General features: G+C 37.4%; 1 long non-coding RNA gene across 1 annotated transcript in view; it reads right to left on the bottom strand.

Annotated features, from left to right (window-relative positions):
• The window catches only part of LOC104972332 (uncharacterized), a 311320-nt gene that overhangs the window by 28773 nt on the left and 268884 nt on the right, over window positions 1-13663 (bottom strand). The window lies entirely within an intron of this gene.

Genomic DNA, 13663 nt, shown 5'->3' with positions numbered 1-13663 from the left:
CTTTAAAGTATATCCTAGGAGAATCTCAGCATGCAACTTAGCAGCTTTCTCTTTAAGTGTTTCTTCATAAAGCAAAGAGAAACAGCCACTCATTGGACTTGAAACTTTTAAGAATCCATATAAGGGAAGAAACACTGTTTTATGCTAAACTAAGCTCAAAATGTGTCTTTTTGAGTAATCTGAACACATGACCCTAAGAAATGAATTTTGTAAATATGAATAGATGGCATGTATATTCTTTTAATCCCAAATCAAATCTCACATCTTCTAACTGTATTTTATTGGGAAAGATCATAGAGCTGGATAATCACAATGACACAAAATGAAAACTTTAGCTAACATTAATCTCGCTAGATTAGCTAGACAATTAGTTTATCTTTAAACAATGTTGTTAAATCTGGTGTAGTCCATGTTCCCTTTGTCACTTTTCTTACTAACACTAGAGAAATAAATTAATAATTCATTTTGAGTTATTTCTTAGAGGACCAGAATCAATGACTGAGAACTATTACTACACAAAGTCAAAAATGTCATTGAGAATGACTGTGACTTCACAATATTCCTTATCATCATGTTTATTAAAGCATTCATTAAAAGTCCATCATGCTAATTTAACAGGGAAAATCTAATAGATTGCCACTGGATAGCTTCCACTAAATTAATGTAGGAGAATAATAATCAGAGCCTTAGCTGTTGTCATTAAGAAATAAAAACTGTAATGAAATTAATTGCAAGCAGAAATCAATGACACTATTAATAAGTGAGATTAAACCTGTAAGACAAAATTTAGTAAAATTTTTGGTTCTCATTTTTTCCTTATAATTCATTGCTATTGTGGTCTCAGTGTTAGTTAATGCATCTTACTCATTATATTGTAATTTGAACTTGTATACACTAATTTGAAGTGCTATAGGGGCAAATGATTCCTGTTTCATTCCTTCTGAATGTGTTCATAAGATATCACATTTCCTCCTTATTCCTCTGGTGGCAGACTCTTTTTTAGGGGTGGCTGGCCCAGTGCAAAACTTCCAAGTTGGTAAATTAGTCTATTTCTGTGAGTTCAGTGAGCAAAACAATTTTGATTCTTCCATTATATCCTTCCTCTTAACTTTTATTGGCAGTAAAGGAGATACTTTGATTCTTCTTCTACTGGCCTTTTATCTTGCTTCCTAATTAATCTAGGATCAAGGCAGTGAAGGAAGGTACTCTATTTGGCTTCATCAAGGAACCTAACCTAGAGCACTTTATGTATTGTGTTGTTAGCCATTTTATCTTCATCTTTCCTATGGTGACCATTTCATATTTGGGAAAAAAATGATTACAAATCAGGAGAAACTCAATTATTTTTTTTAATGAGTATAGGATTCAATGAATTAACAAATAGCATAAAGTCAATATATTGTATATAACTGACTATCATCAATCCGTAGCATTTATTAAGTGTTTGGTATTTTATGGAGGACTAGCATAAAAACAAGTAAGACTTAAGTGACATCAACAAGAAGGCAGAATAGGAATCCCTGGACTTCCCTACCACTGGCATACAAATTCAACAGCAATACACAGATAAATTCCCTTTGTGAGAAATCCAGAAACTAGTTGAGGGGCTTCTGCAGTCTGCACAAGTACAAAGCCAGTTACATCAAAACTGGCAGAAAAACAAGAAATCCTCTTGCCATAATCCTTTATCTGAAACAGTGCCGTAAAATTGAGAGGAAAACCCCAACTTCCAGCTTACTCATAAGGAAAGAAATAATTAGACAACACATACAGTAGCCCAACTTTTTTGGGTGCTTCCCAAGGGACTGGCTTTTACCTCACATATCTCAGAACACTGAGAGGATAAACATATGCTAGACCTCTGGGACCATGGAAAACAAAGGCAGCGATTTAAACTAAAATTCATACACTCAGCACAGCTACTCAAGCTTAACACAAAACATGTGGGAGTCAAGAGCTGCCACCCCACCTCCTAGATTCTCTCTAGGAAAGAAAAGATTTGGATCACACATTCAGCTCTAGCAATCTCTCCAGTTACTACCAAAGGGATTGACTTCCATCTCTTCTGTTTAAGGGTACCTAAGAACAAAAATGGTTATTTGGACTAAGAAATGTTCATGGCATCCGGTCCCATCACTTCATGGGAAATAGATGGAGAAACACTGGAAACAGTGTCAGACTTTATTTTTTGGGGGCTCCAAAATCACTGCAGATCGTGACTGCAGCCATGAAATTAGAAGACGTTTACTCCTTGGAAGGAAAGTTAGGACGAACCTAGATAGCATATTCAAAAGCAGAGACATTATTTTGCCAACAAAGGTCCATCTAGTCAAGGCTTTGGTTTTTCCTGTGGTCATGTATGGATGTGAGAATTGGAATGTGAAGAAGGCTGAGCGCTGAAGAATTGATGCTTTTGAACTGTGGTGTTGGAGAAGACTCTTGAGAGTCCCTTGGACTGCAAGGAGATCCAACCAGTTCATTCTGAAGGAGATCAGTCCTGGGATTTCTTTGGAAGGAATGATGCTAAAGCTGAAACTCCAGTACTTTGGCCACCTCATGCAAAGAGTTGACTCATTGGAAAAGACTCTGATGCTGGGAGGGATTGGGGGCAGGAGGAGAAGGGGACGATAGAGGATGAGATGGCTGGATGGCATTACTGACTCGATGGACGTGAGTCTGGGTGAACCTGGGAGTTGGTGATGGACAGGGAGGCCTGGAGTGCTGCGATTCATGGGGTCGCAGAGAGTCAGACAGGACTGAGCGACTGAACTGAAGAACAAAAATGGTTGTTTGGACTAAGAAATATTTTAAAGGACAACAGAAGTTCTAGCTGGCTTGACTAGTCAATATCATCTTTTGCAGAAGGCCAGTGTTAAAGACAGAGAGCTGGAGAGATATATATATATATATATATCTCCATATATATATATATATATATATATATATATATATATATGTTTTCTGTATAGCTAACAACACAATTAGTTAAAGGAAATGAAGAAATATGGAGCTAAGTTGAAAAACAGGACAAGGTAGAATTTCCCAAACCAGCCCTAATGAAGTGAAGATATATGAATTATCTGATAGTACAATAATGCATGAGTAAGTGGAGGATTTCAACAAAACCATACATCTATAAGAAGAACCACATATTACATATGGAGTTTAACAGTACAATGACTGAACTGAAAATCTCAACAGAGGAGTTCAACAACAAACTAGAGCAAGCAGAATAAAGAATTAGCAACTTGAAGACAGGTCATTTGAAATTAGCCAGTCAGAGGAGCAGAAAACAGAGAGAGGGAAGAATGCTTTTACGGGATTCCAAAAAGATGATCAATATACACTATATTATGCAAGTCCCAGAAGAAGAATATAGACAGAAAACAGAAAACAATTAACAAAATAGCAATATTAAATTGACTTACTTCCCTATTATTAATTTCTTTAAATGTAAATAAATTAAACTCTTCAGTCAAAAGGCATAAAGTGGCTGAGTGGATTAAGGAAACAAAAATAAAACAGAAAGAAGCAAGATCCAACTGTGTACTGATTACAGGAGACTCACTTTACATTTATGGACATGCATAGGCTGGGAGGAAAAAAGAATGGAAAAATATAGTCCATGCAAATAAAAACCAAAAGAGAGCAAGAGTAGCTACACTTATATCACATAAAAATGATTTCAGGTAAAAACTGTTACAAGAGATAAGTATATTAAATGACAATTAAAAGGTCAACTCAATAGGAACATATAACAGTTATAAATATATATGTGTCCACATCAAAAAATACAGAAAATATTTCTGAACTAAAGTAGCAAATGGGCAGCAACACAGTAAGAATAGGAGGATATCACACTTTCAATAATGGATAGAACAACTGAACAAAATACCAATACAGAAAGAACAAACAACACTGTAGACTAAATCAGTAACATGCAAGTTGGGCCTGGGGTACAAAATGCAGCAGGGAAAAAGCCAACAGACTTTTGCCAAGAGAATGCACTGGTCACAGCAAACACCATCTTCCAACAACGAAGAGATTAGGCTGATTATATTCTTTGCAGCTGAAGATGGAGAAGCTCTATAGAGTCAACAAAAAGAAGACAAGGAGCTGGCTGGGGCTCAGATCACGAGCTCATTACTGCAAAATTCAGACTTAAAAAACTGTAGAGAAAAGCACTAGGCCATTCAGGTATGATCTAAATCAGATCCCTTATGATTATACAGTGGAAGTGACAAATAGATTCAAAGGATTAGATATAATAGAGTGCATGAAAAGCAATGCATGAAGGTTTGTAATATTGTATAGGAGGTGGTGACCAAAATCATCCCCAAGATAGATATGAAATGAGGCAAAATGGTTGTCTGAGGATGCCTTACATGAAACTGAGGAAAGAAGAGACGTGAAAGGCTGAGGAGAAAAGGAAAGATATGTCCATCTGAATGCAGAGTTCCAGAAAATAGCAAGGAGAGATAAGAAAGCCTTCCTCAGTGACCATTCCAAAGAAATAGAGGAAAACAATACAATGGGAAAGACTAGAGATCTCTTCAAGAAAATTAAGATACCAAGGGAACATTTCATGAAAGATGGGCACACACACATACACAAAGACAGAAACAGTGCAGATCTAACAGAAGCAGAAGATATTAAGAAGAGGGGGCAAGAATATAAAAAATGTACAAAAAAGATCTTAAAGACTCGGATACCATGATGGTGTGGGCATTAACCTAGAGCCAGACATCCTGGTGTGTGAAGTCAAGCGGGCCTTCAGTTCAGCACAGTTTAGTTGCTCAGCTGTGTCCGACTCTTGGCAACCTGATGGACTGCACCTCTCCAGGCTTCCATGTCCATCACCAACTCCTGGTGCATACTCAAACTCATGTCCATCGAGTCAGTGATGCCATCCAACCACCTCATCTTCAGTCGTCCTCTTCTTCTCCCACCTTCAATCTTGCACAACATCAGGGGCTTTTCCTATGAGTCAGTTCTTTGCAACAGGTGCCCAAATTATTGGAGTTTCAGCTTCCCTGGTGACTCAGATGGTAAAGCGTCTGCCTACAATGTGGGAGACTGGGTTCAATCCCAGCATTGGAAAGAGCCTCTGGAGAAGGAAATGACAGCCCACTGCAATACTCTTGCCTGGAAAATCCCATGGACGGAGGAATCTGGTAGGCTACAGTCCATGGGGTCACAAAGAGTCGGACACTACTGAGCGACTTCACTAACAGCTTCAGCATCAATCCTTCCAATGAATATTCAGGACTGGTTTCCTCTAGGATGGACTGGTTGGATCTCCTTGCTATCCAAGGGATTCTCAAGAGTCTTCTCCAACACCACAGTTCAAAAGCAACAGTTCTTTGGCACTCAGCTTTCTTTATAGTCCAGTTCTCACATCCATACATGACTACTGGAAAGCCCATAGCTTTGACTAGATGGATATTTGTTGGCAAAGTAACATCTCTGCTTTTTAATACGCTGTCTAGGTTGGTCATAACTTTTCTTCCAAGGAGCAAATATCTTTTAATTTCATGGCTGCAGTCACCATCTGCAGTGATTTTGGAGCCCCAAAATAAAGTCTGTCTGTCACTATTTCCATTGTTTCCCCATCTATTTGCAATGAATTGATGGGACCAGATGCCATGATCTTAGCTTTCTGAAAGTTGAATTTAAGCCAACTTTTCAGTCTCCTCTTTCAATTTCATCAAGAGTCTCTTTAGTTCTTCTTCACTTTCTGCCATAAGTGTGGTGTCATCTGCATATCTGAGGTTATTGATATTTCTTCAGGAAATCTTGATTCCAGCTTGTGCTTCATCCAGCCCAGCGCTTTTCATGATGTACTCTGCATATAAGTTAAATAAGCAGGGTGACAATATACAGCCTTGATGTACTCCTTTTTCTATTTGGGACCAATCTGTTGTTCCATGTCCAGTTCTAACTGTTGCTTCCTGACCTGCATATAGATTTTTTCAGGAGGCAGGTCAGGTGGTCTGGTATTCCCATCTCTTTCAGATTTTTCCACAGTTTGTTGTGATCCACACAATCAAAGGCTTTGGCATAGTCAATAAAATAAAAATAGATGTTTTTCTGGAACTCTCTTGATTTTTCTATAATCCAGCAGATGTTGGCAATTTGATCTCTGGTTCCTCTTCCTTTTCTAAATCCAGCCTAAACATCTGGAAGTTCATGGTTCACGTAGTGTTGAAGACTTGCTTGGAGAATTTTAAGCATGACTTTGCTAGGGTGTAAGATGAATGCAATTGTGCACTAGATTGAACATTCTTTGGCATTGCCTTTCTTTGGGATTGGAATGAAAACTGACCTTTTCCAGTCCTGTGGCCACTGCTGAGTTTTCCAAATTTGCTGGCATATTGAGTGCAGCACTTTCACAGCATCATCTTTCAGGATTTGAAATAGCTCAACTGGAATTCCATTACCTCCACCAGCTTTGTTCATAGTGATGCTTCCTAAGGCCCACTTGACTTCACATTCCATATGTCTGGCTCTAGGTGAGTAATCACACCATCCTGGTTATCTTGGTCATATAGATCTTTTTTGTATAGTTCTTCTGTGTATTCTTGTCACCTCTTCTTAATCTCTTCTGCTTCTGTTAGGTCCAAATACCATTTCTGTCCTTTATTGTGCCCATCTTTGCATGAAATGTTCCCTTGGTATCTCTAATTTTCTTGAAGAGATCTCTAGTCTTTCCCATTCTATTGTTTTCTTCTATTTCTTTGTATTGATCAGTGAGGAAGTCTTTCTTGCTATTATCTTATTTTGCTATTCTTTGAAACTCTGCATTCAGATGTGTATATCTTTCCTTTTCTCCTTTGCCTTTGCTTCGATTCTTTTCTCAGCTATTTGGAACATCTCCTCAGACAACCATTTTGCCTTCTTGCATTTCTTTTTCTTGGGGACGGTCTTGTTCACTGCGTCCTGCACAATGTCATGAACCTCTGTCCATAGTTCTTCAGGCACTTTGTCTATCAGATCTAATCCCTTGAATCTATATGTCAGTCCCACTGTATAATCTTAAGGGATTTTATTTAGGTCATACCTGAATGGTATAGCGGTTTCCCCTACTTTCTTCAATTTAAGTCTGAATTTGGCAATAAAGAGTTCATGATCTAAGCCACAGTCAGCTCCCGGTTTGTCTTTGCTGACTGTAGTTTTTCACCTTTGGCTGCAAAGAATATAATCAGTTTAATTTTGGTATTGGCCATCTAGTGATGTCCATGTCGTTTCTTCTCTTGTGTTGTTGCAAGAGGTTGTATGCTATGACCAGTGAAGAGAAAACTCTGTCTTTGCCCTGCTTCATTTTGTATGCCAAGGCCAAAGTTGTCTGTTACTCCAGGTATCTCTTGACTTCCTCCTTTTTCATTCCAGTCCCCTATAATGAAAAGGACATATTTGGGGGATGTTGGTTCTTGAAGGTCTTGTAGGCCTTCATAGAACCGTTAACTTCAGCTTCTTCAGCATTACTGGTTGGTTCATAGACTTGGATTACTGTTATATTGAATGGTTTGCCTTGGAAACAGAGATCATTCTGTCATTTTTGAGATTGTACCCAAGAACTGCAATTTGGACTCTTTTGTTGACTATGAGGGCTACTTCATTTCTTCTAAGGGATTGTTGTCCACAGTAGTAGATATAATGGTCATCTGAGTTAAATTCACCCATTCCAGTCCATTTTAGTTCACCGATTCCTAAAATGTCAATGTTCACTCTTGACATCTCTTGTTTGACTCTTTCCAATTTACCTTGATTCATGGACCTAACGTTCCAAGTTCCTATGCAGTACTGTTCTTTACAGCATTGGACTTTACTTCCATCACCAGTCACATCCACAACATGACATTGTGTTTGCTGTTGCTCTGCATCTTCCTTCTTTCTGGAGTTATTTCTTCAATGATCTCCAGTAGCATATTGGGCACCTACTGACCTGGGGAGTTCATTTTCAGTGTCCTATCTGTTTGCCTTTCATACTGTTCATGGGGTTCTCAAGGCAAGAATACGGACGTGCTTTGCCATTCCCTTCTCCAGTGGACCATGTTTTGTCAGAACTCTCCACCATGACCCACCCGTCTTGGGTGGCCCTACATGGCATGGCTCATAATTAAACAAGTCATTGAGTTAAAAAAGTCGATGAGTTAAACAAGTGATCACTGTGGTCCATGTGGTCCATTTGATTAGTTTTCTGTGACTGTGGTTTCCATTCTGTCTGCCCTCCGAGGGTTAAGGATCAGAGGCTTAAGGAAGCCTCCTGAAGAGAGAGACTGACTAGGGGAAACTGGGTCTTGTTCTGATGGGCAGGGCTATGCTCAGTAAATCTTTAATCCGTTTTTCTGTTGATAGGTGGGGCTGTGTTCCCTCCCCATTGTTTTACTGGAGACCAAACTATGGTAGAGATAATGAAGTTAATGGCGACTTCCTTCAAAAGGTCCAGTGCATGCAATGCCGCATTCAGTGCCCCGGACCCTGCTGCAGGCCACTGCAATCCACACCTCTGCCAGAGACTCCTGGACACTGGCAGGCAAGTCTGGGTCCCCCTCTTGTGGGGTCACTGCCCCTTTCTCCTGGGTCCTAGTGCACACAGGGTTTTGTTTGTACCCTCCAAGAGTCTGTTCCCCCAGTCCTGTGTAAGTTCTGGCCACTCTATGGTGGGATTAATGGTGACCTCCTCCAAGAGGGCTTATGCCATACCCAGGTATGCTGCACCCAGAGCCCCTACCCTGCAGCTGTCCACTGCTGACCTGTACCTCCTCAGGAGACACTACTTACTCAAAGGCAGGTCTGACTCAGTCTTTGTGAGGTCTCCTGGTACTCACAAGGTTTTGCTGGAGCCCTTTGAGCATCTCTGGTGGGTATGGGGTTGGGGTATTTCACCCCTTGCACGGTCTTGCTGGGGCTTCTCCTTTGCCCTTGGATGTGGGATATCTTTTTTTGGTGGGATCCAACATTCTCCTGTCGATGGTTGTTCAGCAGTGAGTTGCAATTCTGGAATTCTCACAGGAGAAGATAAGCGCACATCCTTCTACTCCACCATCTTGGTTTGTATTGGGTTGATTCCAGTATTCTGACCTGGAGAATTCCATGGACTGTATAGTCCATGGTGTCACAAAGAGTCGGACACGATTGAGCAACTTTCACTTTCTCTTTAACATAGCATTGTTTGTTACCATTCTCTCTCCCTCTCTCTTTCAATACTCCTTTTACTTACTCACCTAAAAGCACTTTTCTTCCATGACTCCTTTAATTAATCTTTTTCTAAGAAGTTGGTATTTTTTCTTTTCAACCTATTCAACTGCTTCCTTCTTAAGAATTATTCCACATTTCATAAGTAGAAGACTGACAAAACTCAACTGAGTTATTATTCCCAGGTGAAGGCTGGTTAAACCAGGAGGTGCTAGTGGTAAAGAATCCACCTGCCAATGCAGGAGATATAAGAGATGTGGGTTCGATCCCTTCATCAGTAAAATCCCCTGGAGAAGAACATGGCAACCCACTTCAGTATTCTTGCCTGGAGAATCCCATGGACAGAGGAGCCTGGCGAGTTATGGTCCGTAGTGTCTCAAAGAGTCAGACACAACTGAAGTGACTTAGCATAGCACACAGCACAGACTAGGGGTAGATTCTTGATCCAACTGGGTTATATAAACTCCTCTGCTGTTTTGAGATCAAAATTCAGAATCCTAGCTAGTCTCTGATGCTAATTACACTGAGTAGATGTGAAAACAGATACTGAAAGAAAACTAAACTTCTAATCAGAAGCCAGACTGCAGAAAAGGAAGAGCTGGAAAAAGAGAAGAGTGGAACAAAGAGTCCTTGACACTGCCAGCTTTCCAGTTCCTGGGGCTAGTCCTTAGACCTGGCTGAATTTCCATGTCTTCTGTTCTCTGAGATACTTTTGTATCTTTATGAGATATTTTCTTGTTAATTAATTGTAGTACAGTTGTGGGGAGACTGCATAACCTTAGTCAAAAGAATCCTGACACGGAATTTCTTTTTCTTTTGACTCTTCCTCAAGCTCTTCTTTTACTTCCTCTCTTTGCCATTTCTGATATTGCCCCCCCCCACCCCCATCTCTTTTCAGGATTGAGAAAGTCCGCTTTACTAACAGTTTTCTCTTCTTTCCCTGTTGCCTTGTCCTTCTATTTAGTATTTATATCTCTTTTTCTACTTTTCCATCTATGTTTTCCTCCTAATGGTACTTCTGACCCTTTTCTGCCCATTCTTAACATAATTCTCCTCTATCATTTCTAGGTCTGTTCTCATTTCATTGCTTTCTTTTTCTTTCTCTTTCACCATTGTCCATTCTTGAATCTAATGTGTCTCCAATTTGAGGCTTGTACCTGTACCCAAATCTTTCTTTAAGGCTTTTTAAGCTCTGAAACTTCCCACCTATGTGAGATAGAAACCTATAATTCTATGTTACTAAAAAACAAAACTGAAGGAAAAAGCTGTTTCATCTCAAAATATAAAAACATGCTATACACAAAAACATATGTAAATATTGTACGAATTTTTCTTATCGAGACAACTTACCAAAATCTATTTCATTTTTCTTTTCAGTGAAAGAAAATTAAACAGACCTCAAGTGCTTCAGGGTCAATATATCATGATTTTATTAAAGCATGCAGACCAAAATTATCAGCTTGTACTATGTGAAAATCTGATAAATAAGGTTTAATCTTGTCCTCAGTTAAAAACCCCACCATCTAAATTGTCCTTCATTGTTCTCCTTACACAAGTTAAAATATGCAGATGAGTGAAATTTCGATGAAGGTAATGTTTATAGTCATTTCTGGGTTAAAGAACAAGATTTATTTCACTTTATGGGAATGTATTTCCTGACATTTGTCTTATTGAATTATTATCAAAATGCTGTAGTTTTAAATATGGGAACTTTCCCAGGAATACAGACTGTAAATGATTATGCAAACATCTAAGCAAAGGCAATCTCCATTATGCACCCCGGCTGTCAGAAATCCTTTGCAGTTTACATTTTGTTGAATATAACAGGTTTCTGTCTGCTGGAATTCCATAGGAAAATTTGAATAGTTTTATAAGTATAAAAACATATAGGTATGCTGTTGCCAATAATTTGAACTCAAAGAGATGAACCTGTTTGAATCATTCCCATGGACTTTCATTTTCTTTTATCAATAGATTATGAAAATTTTGCTAGCCAATATAGAACAAAAGTTGGGTTTCAGATTCATGATCTCTAACATACCATATAAGAAAACTGGCCTGAGTAATCATATAATTCTCTGAGCCTCTATATGTCAACCATAAGTCAAATATGCTTGTTTCGCTACTGCTAATAAGGTATAAGGTTATAAATTCTTCATGCTAATTGTTGCTGGGGAGTGACTAGGATATGACATGAAATTATTTAGGTTTTAGTTTACTGATTTTCATGCATGCATAAAATATTCAAAAAGACTTGCAATAAAAAGCTTTATGCATTGAATTTTAGAATCATTATTTCATTCAGGTGTCTGTTCAAATATCTCCTCCTCAGAATCCAAATTCAGCTTGTCTAAATAAGAACTTCCCTATTACCATTTATACCCATATCTTGCCTTAGTGTGTTTATAGATATATGACCCCTTTAAAAGTGTGGACAGTTATCTGTTTACTGTTCCTTTCCCAGCTATAACATTGGCTTCACAAAGGAAGGGATTCTGCCTTCTTTAGTCCCAACTGTGTTTCCTTGCCAGAAAAGACTCTTTCTTGGTGAATGAACAAATCATAGAACTAGCTATAATGATAAAAAAAAAAAAAAAAAGATGAAAGTAAAATAAGAAGAGATGAAAGTAAACCAAATGAGTCACAAAGGAATGATTGTTAAATAATCTAGTATAGATACATAACTTAAATGATGAACAGGATGGCTACTTTGCAGTAAACGTTTTTTTGTTTCATTTTGGGGGGATAACATTACATGAATAAGTCAGGACCAGAATTTTATAATCCAATATAATCAACACAGTGTAAATTATACCTGGGGGGAAAAAGACTGAGAAGAAACACCCCCAAATATTCCTAGAACATGTTTCTGGGTGAAGACATAATGAATTTTATTTCTAAATATTTTGCAATTATTATTTATCACCTGTACTCAGAAGAAATAAGGCAAAAAGGCAGAAAAAAAATTAAAGTAGTGATTGAGAATTGACTATTAGAGACTGACAGATTAGCTAACATGCCAAAACATGTAATATGAAGACTTTAACAACTAATAATAGTCCATGATGTCTTTTGAGTATTCATTATGTGCAGGTATCCTTTGAAGTCTTTATATAAACAAAAAATTGCCTAGTTCTTTCTAATTACCAAATGAGGTCAGTATTATTATTGTTGTTGTTGTTATTAATACTACTACTATTATTTCTATTGTATAAATATAACCCAGAGAGGTTACACTACTTCCCAAAGTTATCCAGCTAAGAGATGGTGGGCCTGGAATTTAAAGTCAAGGTGTTAGTCTTTCAGTTGTGTCTGACTCTTTGCAACTCCATGGACTGTAGCGCCACCAGGCTCCTCCATACACGGGATTTCACAGGCAAGAATACTGGAGTGGGTTGCCATTTCCTTCTCCAGGTTTCTTCCTGGCCCAAGGATTGAACCCAGGTCTCCGGCATTGCAGGCAGATTCTTTACCACCTGAGCCACCAGGGAAGCTTATATATTTAAACCCTTGTCTAATTCAGGGTCTTAAAAATAAGAAAGGAAATAGTTGATATAAAAATGAGAATAAATAACAAAACATCATTTAATTCATAAATTCTTATTTAGTTTTTTTCAAAATAAAGTAGTATAAAATGTATTGTTTACTACTTGAAATGGCTCATTGGGGGTTTAGTCAAACATACAAAGCAATCTTGAGTATTTGGACATAAATGTGCAAGCTGCTGCTACAGTGTAAATTGGTGAGCTACAAGACACATATTATGTTATAATTATAGTCTTTTGATAACATACCAGGCTACTATGAATGGCAAGTGGCCTTAATAACTCAGAAATCTGTATGTAAAGAAATCTCATTGAGTCTCATCTTTTTTAATTTTTTGTTTTAACATGTACAATATTTTTATGGATTTGAGTCTAGATGACATTTGGAAGTGGTCTGAAAACTCTTCTTTTTTAATTTATATTTAAATCTATATTTAATATATTTAATATAAATTTATATATAGTTAAATATAGATTTAAATAATTATAATTATATATATATAAATTAAATATAATATATGATATATATTAAATATATATCATATATTATGTATAATATATAATTAAATAATTAAATTAAATTAAATATAATAAATTAAATATTTAATATAATATATAAATTATATGTTTAAATATATATATATTTAAATCTATATTTAAAAAATATAAACCCTTTGGAATTAAATGGCTTGGGTTTGAACTCAAATGAACATTTTTCTCTAGGATAGTTTTCATGAGGCACTACACACAGAACAGATGTATGCTGGAAGCTTAGGTAAGAGGATTTAATATTTCTCTAATGTTCAGAATATAGGCCATTGTGGTTCCATAAAGCTAAGTAACCCAATTGTCATTTTCAAAATTTAGAATTCCAGGTATTTATGACTTATTAATTATAATAAATGGGTTAATTATATAAC

Source organism: Bos taurus, chromosome 5 (assembly GCF_002263795.3).
Source record: "Bos taurus isolate L1 Dominette 01449 registration number 42190680 breed Hereford chromosome 5, ARS-UCD2.0, whole genome shotgun sequence".
NCBI lineage: Eukaryota > Metazoa > Chordata > Mammalia > Artiodactyla > Bovidae > Bos > Bos taurus.
Note: the sequence above shows the minus strand (reverse complement) of the source record. Positions and strands in the feature narration are given on the sequence as shown.